Raw genomic sequence first — 8,369 nt, 5'->3', positions numbered from 1 at the left:
CCCAACTCTGAGGTTCATAGAAAATGTGAAACTTCCTCTCAAAGTGGCTCCGGGTGAAACCATATCTTCAGAGAAGTTTCAGTGAAGATAGGAAGTAAAGGAAACTTTCATGAAGACTTGAACAGTAGGGCAATTGGTAACTCATTGTCAAAGCAAATAACCAATAACCACTCTATTGGTAAGAAAGGGAGTTTTATTTGAGCCAAGCTGAGGACTAGCCTGGGAATGCAGCCTCCACAAAGGAAGAAAGCACTCTGGAGAAGTAGGGTTTTCAGCATAATTTTTACACCTTTTAAGAACAAAGACCCTATGTCAAACGTGCCAAGGATACTTATTTTTCAAAGTTTCAAGGAGATTTTTAGTTACAGATTAGCTTGTATACAGCAGGTCAACATGAGCCTGGCGTTTGGGGAAGGGAACTTATATTCAAAGGAGAACTGGTATTGGCATCATAGGAAAGGAGGTATTCATTCTTCTCTTCAAAGAGCACATTCTTTGCTTTGGGAAACGTTTACCTTTAATGGTTAAAGCAGATGTTAAAGCAGATGTACAATGTATGATTGACAGGCCATAAGTCAGACTTCTTTAGTTTACAGACAGTTCAGGCCAAATCATATTTAAACTAAAATAGCTTCCCCATATACTTCAAACTTCAATATGTAAAAAGTGCTTATAACCTTCCCCTCCTCCTTTTTTTTTTTTTTTTTTTGCTGAAGAAGATTGACACTGAACTAAGATCTGTACCAATCTTCCTTTATTTTGTATGTGTGTCGCTGCCACAGCATGGCTGATAGGTCTGCGCCTGGAAACCAAAACTGGGCCACCAAGGTGGAGCACACAAACTTAACCACTAGGCCACAGGGCCAGCCTAACATTTGCCCCTTTCGATTGATAATCTTTTGATAGGAAGCATTGATGATCAAGTTATCATCCCTCCATGCCAGGTGGCTGCTGCCTGCCCTGGGTCCATTATGTCCCTCAGTACTAGGCTTTAATCTTACTGATTTATCTAGTTGTCTACATTGGCGGGAAGGTTCTGGGTAATAGCCAGATATAGTGGACAAGCATAGAGGTATAGGTTGATGGGGGAAGTACTTTACAGGTTATACATATTATCAATTAAATCAAATTGTCACACAAATATTGTACGTGTGCTTTTACATGACTTTTTATGATCACATTGTTTATAACACTTATAGAATAGATATAGTAACAATAAGAAGAAACCAATCAATAATATTTGGAGTAGCCAATGAAGAGTAGGCACAGATTTCAAGAGACAAGAAGTCAAAAAATGTTTCGGGTATCTTAGTAATTTTGCACTAACTTAAGTATTTGTTTGCTTCCTTTATTCATTGTTATGTGTAATTTATTATAAGTTTGGGCAGACTGGTTTAATATAGTAATAAGATCTTCAGTTGCTACCTGTAATGAGTTTTCAGGCCAATTCAATTCTATTGAAATTACATCTTGTGGTGGATGTATTTCTATTTCCCAAAACATTTGATCATCACTATCAATATTAGTATAGGTCTTACTAAAGCTAGGCAATTCTATTTGGTTATTAAAGCCAATATTATACCACATAACAGTAAAGCTATGATAAAAGATACTTTGATTACAATACAGGTCAGAAAGAATAACAGAGATGTTTTTTAAACCTTCCCAACATAATTTCCCTTTTACCATGCCAATGCAAATAATCCATAACAAATCTATAAATCAAAATTGGGGTCAGCTCATTAGGAGCCAGATTTGAGGCCCATATAGCCTGAAAGAGTCCTTCCACAAAGGAATGGAACATTTCAAAGAAGTGGGGGTGTACGGAGTGGTTATATACAGTCAAAGAGCATGTATCACATGTGATGGAAACATCCCTTTTACAATAGTCATGAGATTGCCCTGTCAGCACAGCAATTGATGGACACAGCAGGTAGCAGGTCTGTTGTCTTCAGCTGGGTGGTCACAGGGTGATCGCAGCCATCAATTCCTAGTTTAGGGAGAGATGCTTATATGTAAGGAAATGCCAATGTGGGGGAAGTTGCATCTTCATCTTAAGGGCATTTGTTCTTGACTTTGGAATATAGCAAATGCTTAAAGCAAATATACAATACATGCTCAATGGCCACGTCAGGCCCTTTTGGGAAAAACAAGTTTAGGCCAAGTTAGTTTTACACCAAATTGCTTCCTCATATACTCCAATATATCCTATTGCTTGCCATTTGTTTATCACCCATATACCATATTTGCCTGTATGGCTATGGTTGTTATAAGCCAAGTAGTAGTAAATTCGGGGTTCCTTTCTTGTTCAGGGCATAGCCATACATCTTGATGGAATTCGCACATCTGCGTGAATATAGGGGTCCAGTGAAAATTATTTGATAATAAGGCCCATCTGCCCCCAATAGGGAGAATTCTGGTAGAATTCAAAATGGTCCCTATTCCTACAATTGGACAACATAATAGGTGTGGCTTACTGTAAGTTTAGGCACTAAAGCTGTGATTAAACATTCACATGAATTACAGGAACACTTGACAAATTTTCGTAAGTTAAGAGGGCTATATAATTTCCATAGATGTACATTTTGGGCTTCTGCCATGAGAAGGGAAGGTCGTTGGTCCATTGCTACTTCAGATTCTATTTGGATTAGCAAGTCTAAAAGCCCTTGTTGAGTTAAAGTACATGCTCTTTCCCATTGTCAGGTATGGGCATTTTCTGCCATAATACGTTCAGTTTGTTTTAACCACTTTGTTAGTACTAGATTATCAGCCCAAGCAGATTTCCATCCTTTACCTTCCTCCTGTAATAATAGGCCCTCCAATTTACCCTTTTCTGTTAAAATACTTTTTCTTCTAAATGTCTTTCTTCAGTAAAAGCAAATTCAGCCTGTCCAAGAATACCTAACCCTGATCCTATAGCTCCTAAAGCTCATTTTGCTCTTTGGGGCCGGTGCTGATTAACCCACCAAATATCTTGTTGCCATTGTAGGATAACAGTGTTGGTACAATTAATATAAAGGTTTTGGGGCTGAAAATGTTGAGTTGCACAGACTAATGTTAAGCAGGTAGTAGTAACACCTGCATATAATTTTGTTTGGATGCCATAAGGCTTCCCATAATCTTCCTGATCTTACAGTAAGGTTAAGCTTAGGAGGGGTTGAACCCACTAGCTTACCCTTAAAATGGAAGTTTTAACTGTTATCCATTGTTTTTTCTTATTTTTTTAGGCCATTCCATCCACGAAAACATGGTTTATGAGTACATTGGATATTTTGACATACTGGACAAGCAACCGCTGAATTTCTTCCATTGTTCCCAGGGACTTTTCTTAATAGTTGGTCATCTAAGTTTATCGATACACAATGGTCAGTTTGTTAGGTATTATATACAATGCAAGTTAGATTTGCATTAGGTAGTGGTTTCTCAAAAATTTTCCCTAATAATGGCCCCTTTTAATATATATATCCCAAAAAATAGTTCCAAAAGTCAGAGGAATATTAGAGTATGCCCATGGAGGCATAAACATTTCATACAAATCATCACTAAACTAAACAAACTAAAGTTGCGTTTGGGGTTATATTAGTTAGATTATTGGGTAACCATGATATTTCTTTGGGATGCAACAGAGGGGATAAAAAGTAGATCCAACATTATCCAAAATAGCGGGTATAATAAAATGGAGGAAAAGCAGGAATGCAGGCCTGGTCCCAAGTCCTGGGAGTTGCCTACCCTGATGTCATCTTCTTCTTATCCTGGCTTGGTGGTGCTTGTCTTAGTCAGATGAAGCTGGTGTCAGAAAGAGGAACCAAAATCCACTCAAGTGGAGGGGTCTTTTTTAAATGAGAAATGTGAATCCATGAGTTTATGCCATTTAACTTTGTAGTTCATGGATTGGCTAAGGGTACCTGGTATGCTCCTTTCCAATGGGGCTGCAAAGGGTCTTTTGTTTGATGTCTCTTCCAATAAACAAAATCTCCAGGTTGTAGTCCACGATCCTTAAGGTCTTGGTCTCCTGCGACCTCACTGTGAAAAGAATCAGCTACCAGCCTTTCATTTCTTTGCAGTGTCTCAATAAGACCCTGACAATAATGCAGTATATTTCCCTTAAGTAAAGGTTATTCATACGTTCCCTCATCTACTTGCATAGGCTGTCCTGTTATTATTTCAAAAGGAGACAGCTTATGTTTACCAAAAGGTGTAGACCTAAGATTGAGAAGTACTAGTTGAAGAGCTTTTGGCCATGAGACATTAAATGCTTCTAAAAGTTTTGCCAATTGGATTTTGATTGTGCCGTTAGTTCTTTCTGCCAATCCTGAGGACTGGGGATGATAAGCACAGTGAAAGTGCTGCATTATTGGCCAATGTCACAAATAGATTTAATTATTTGTCCAATGAAATGAGTCCCTCAGTCACTGTGTAACTCAAAAGGAGTTCTCCAAACAGGAGTTATTCTTTCCAGTAACAATTTACCTACTGTTAAAGCCGTTGGTCTTTTGCAAGGAAAGGCCTCAACCCAATATGAAAACATACAAGTCATTACTAAGATATATTTATATCCTTGAGCTGGTGACATTTTAATAAAGTCCAATTGCCATATGTCAAAGGGTCCCTTAGGAAGGGGAAAGTGGCCTTGTGACCCATGAAGTGGTTTCCCAGGGTTATAGTTAGGACATGTAGTACAACAAGCATAGGTTTTATGAGCCACCGAGGAAGAAAGTTTTCAAAAATATTGTTTTCCCCATAAAATCATCTTCTCAGGTGCCCAATGAGTTAACTGATGTATATGCTGGAGCAATGCCAATTGTGCTTCAATAGGCGCTATGGGTTTTTTATTGGGCTTAAACCACATTTGTACAGTGGGGCCCAAAATTTCCCCCTTTTTATTGCCATATTTGTTTTTCTTCTTCTGTGTCAATTTCTTGAGGTTGTAGAAGGAAATCTTTTACTGGGTTATCAGGGTTAACAGAGATTAGTGGGCATTCTGAGACTGGACAGTATATGAGTATTTAAAGCTGCCTGTTTAGCAGCAATATCAATATGTTGATTTCCTTCAGTTTCTATAGTGCCAGATTTGGAATACCCTGGTATTTTAATAATTGGTGATTGCTTTGGTAGTTGTATAGCATTCAACAATCCTGCAACCTGTTTTCAATATTTTATAGGTTGCCCCGAAGAAGTTAAAAGCTTTCATTTCCATAGCATTCCAAAGTTGTGTGCCACTCCAAAGGCATAATGATTGTCAGTATAAATATTTGCTACCTGGTCTTTAGGTAATTGATAAGCTTGAGTTAAAGGAATTAATTCAGCCTGCTGTGATCATTTTATCTCTGGTGAATAAGACCTTTCAATTATGTCCATTATGGACATTATTGCATATACAGTCTGGTAATGCCCTGCTCACCTTTTAAATAGGACCCATCTGTAAACCAAATTAGATCAGCATTATCAATAGTTCTTTCTTGTAGGTCATTCCTAGGAGCAAGAAGGTAGTATGTTAATAAAACGCAGTTGTGATCATTTTCTTCCTGTGGTGTTGAAAACAAGGTTGCAGGATTAAGATTGTTACATTGATCTAAGGTAATATTAGGTCCAGAAAGCAACAGTACTTCATAGGAGGTCAATCAGCTTGCAGAATAGTGCTGAGTGTGATGAGAATCTAGAAGACATTAAACTGAGTGCGGAACGTAAGTGGTTAAAGGAGACCCCATGACCATTTCTTCAGTGGCCTTACATAAGAGAGCTGTTGCTGAAATAACCCTCATACAAGGCGGGAGCCCTTTTGCTACTGAATCTAATTGCTGACTGTAATGTCCTACAGGTCAGTGTTGATCACTATGTTTTTGAGTTAATACAACTAAAGCATTTCCTCTATCTTTGTGCGCAAAGAGAAAAAATGGCAAGATGTAGTTAGGCTGACTTAAGCTGGTGCCTGAGTCAAGATGGACTTCGAGATGCTTACTGTTGTGTCTCCTGGCATCCATTCAATCAGATCAGGCTGGTCAGACTTAAGTAATACATACAAAGGCTGAGCAATGAGTGAAAACTTAGGCACCCAATTTCTGCAGACAGTCCTAGAACTCCCTCAATAGTTTTTTTGTTTGGGAGACAGAAGAAGCCAAAATCCCCCTGATCCTTTCAGAATCAATCAATAGTCCATCCTTGGAAGTTAGGTGCCCCATATATTTTTACAACAGGAAAACAAAATTGGAGTTTACCATTAGACACCTTGTGTCCTTTACATGCTAGTTGTTGTAAGAGATGGATAATGTCCTTTTCAGAGTCTGACTCAGTAGCAAGTCATCTACAGATTGAATTAAGGTAGAGCCATTAGGAAAATCTGCATTAGCTAAATCAGCCTTGAGTACTTGAGAAAAGTAATCAGGGCTCTCAGTATAGCCCTGTGGCCTAACCGTCCAGGCATATTGGTGATCTTCCCGTGTAAAGGCAAAAAAATATAGCCTGTCTTCTACTGGAATACTAAAGAAGGTGCTGCATAAATCAGTTACTGAACAATATCAGCTATCAGCTGGAATGGCTGAGAACAGAGTGTGTGGATTTGGGACCACAGGATGTCGAGCAATCACATTATTTCTAGTGCTCAGATCTTGAAAAAAAACTCCTGCCTTTCCCATTTGGTTTTTTTACAGGCAAAATAGGTGTATTACAAGGACTAGTACAAGGAATTATAAGTTCCTTCTCAAGAAAATCCTGAATAGTAAGTCTTACTCCATTTAATGCCTCTAGTTTAAGTAGATATGGTCTAGTACCGGGTGAAGGCTTAGAGTTGTCAATAGTCCCTTAATAGGAGTAGTCAATTTAATCTTTCCCATATCTGAAGAAGAAGGTGATCACGTTCTTTAGGCACTTGGGATAACAGATCATCAATTTTCTCTTGTTCTATCTAAGCCATTGATTTTATAACCCACAGTTTCTCAGTAACTAAACTTTGGTCAGCACCCAACTTTTCTAAATCTAGAAGCATTTCACCCTTTTCTGAAAAGGCAGTATGAGCACAATATGCCTCTAAAGGGTTTCATCTTATCAAATGAATTGAGAAGCATTCTACCAGGAGAAATACATGTTTCTCTGTGATGGTTCTCAATTGAAAGGTTATCAGGTCTGATTCAAAAACTTGCATTGGTAAATTAGAAACAACTACCATTTGAATTGACTGCTTACTCCGAGGGAGAGGGCAGGGAATAAAGGTAGGGTTAAGAACAGATAATACAGCCCCAGTGTCTACAAGAGCCATTGAAGTTTCTGCTCTGATATTTACTTCAATCTCCCCTAAGGTATTGGTGAGGAGGAGGGGAAACTCCTTCTCCTAATCCTCGGAGCACCCCTATTCCTTTTTGACCTTGCCGTGTTCTAAGTCCCATTTAAGTTTGTGGCAATCTCATTTGAAATGACCAGGCTTTTTGCAATAGTGACAGGTGTCGTCATTTCATCTTTAGTCGGGGTTTGAAAAAGCTGTCTTAATCGGGCCACTAAGCTGTTGCAGTTGCACATTCACAACCTATGTGGCTCTTTCTTCGTCTTTCTTTTGTAAAGTTTTGGAGAGTTTGTCTGCAATAGTGACAAGTGCACTGGAGCACAACGCAGACCAGCCCAATTCATGTGTTTTAATTAGTCTTGCCAGTTCCTCATCTAATCCTTCCAAAAAGATTGAATTCAAAATTGGATCATATTGATGGTCCTGAAAACTTGCAGGAGCTGTACCAGAATACTGTCTAAATATTTTTTGAACCTTTCAAAATAATCAAAGAGAGTTTCTCTGGGTTTTTGTTTACACTGCTGGACCTTTGTGCAATCTATTTCCTTAGGAAACATCCTAGGAATGACTTGGTATAAGTCATGAGCAAGTTCTCTACATCTCTGAAGGTCATCAGGCTCGTCTTCACGAAAATCTTCCCACAGTGCCTTCCAGTCTGCCTCTGTTAGCCATTCTTTAGCTTTATCTTCTGATACTAGAAAATGCATAAGCTGATATAAATCTGAGTATCCTGGTTCATATGTTCTAACAGTTAGATTGAATTCTGGAGCAAACCCTAAGGATCTTGTGAAGGGTCTGGTCAGTCCTTAGTTAAATTCTTGAGTTCTGTTCTAGTCCAGGGAGTCTATGTAAGTGCAGGCCACCTCTCCCAGCAGGTTTCTCTTTAAAGGGGGCCACAATAACTTTAGGAATTTCAGTATTTGTTCCCTAGGATTTAGTTGTCTCCTTTGGAGATGGAGGAGGGGGAGGGAAAGTGGACAAGTCAGGGTACAGAAGTTCAGAAAGGAGAGAACGCAAAGGCACCACAGGAGGAGAGGGTGGTGAAGTGGAGAGGGAGGGGCTGGAGGGGGAGGAGGCAAGGGAGGGGCTGGAGGGG

Source organism: Equus quagga, chromosome 11, assembly GCF_021613505.1.
Source record: "Equus quagga isolate Etosha38 chromosome 11, UCLA_HA_Equagga_1.0, whole genome shotgun sequence".
In the NCBI taxonomy this organism is placed as follows: Eukaryota; Metazoa; Chordata; class Mammalia; order Perissodactyla; family Equidae; genus Equus; species Equus quagga.
This window is presented reverse-complemented; position numbering follows the sequence as displayed.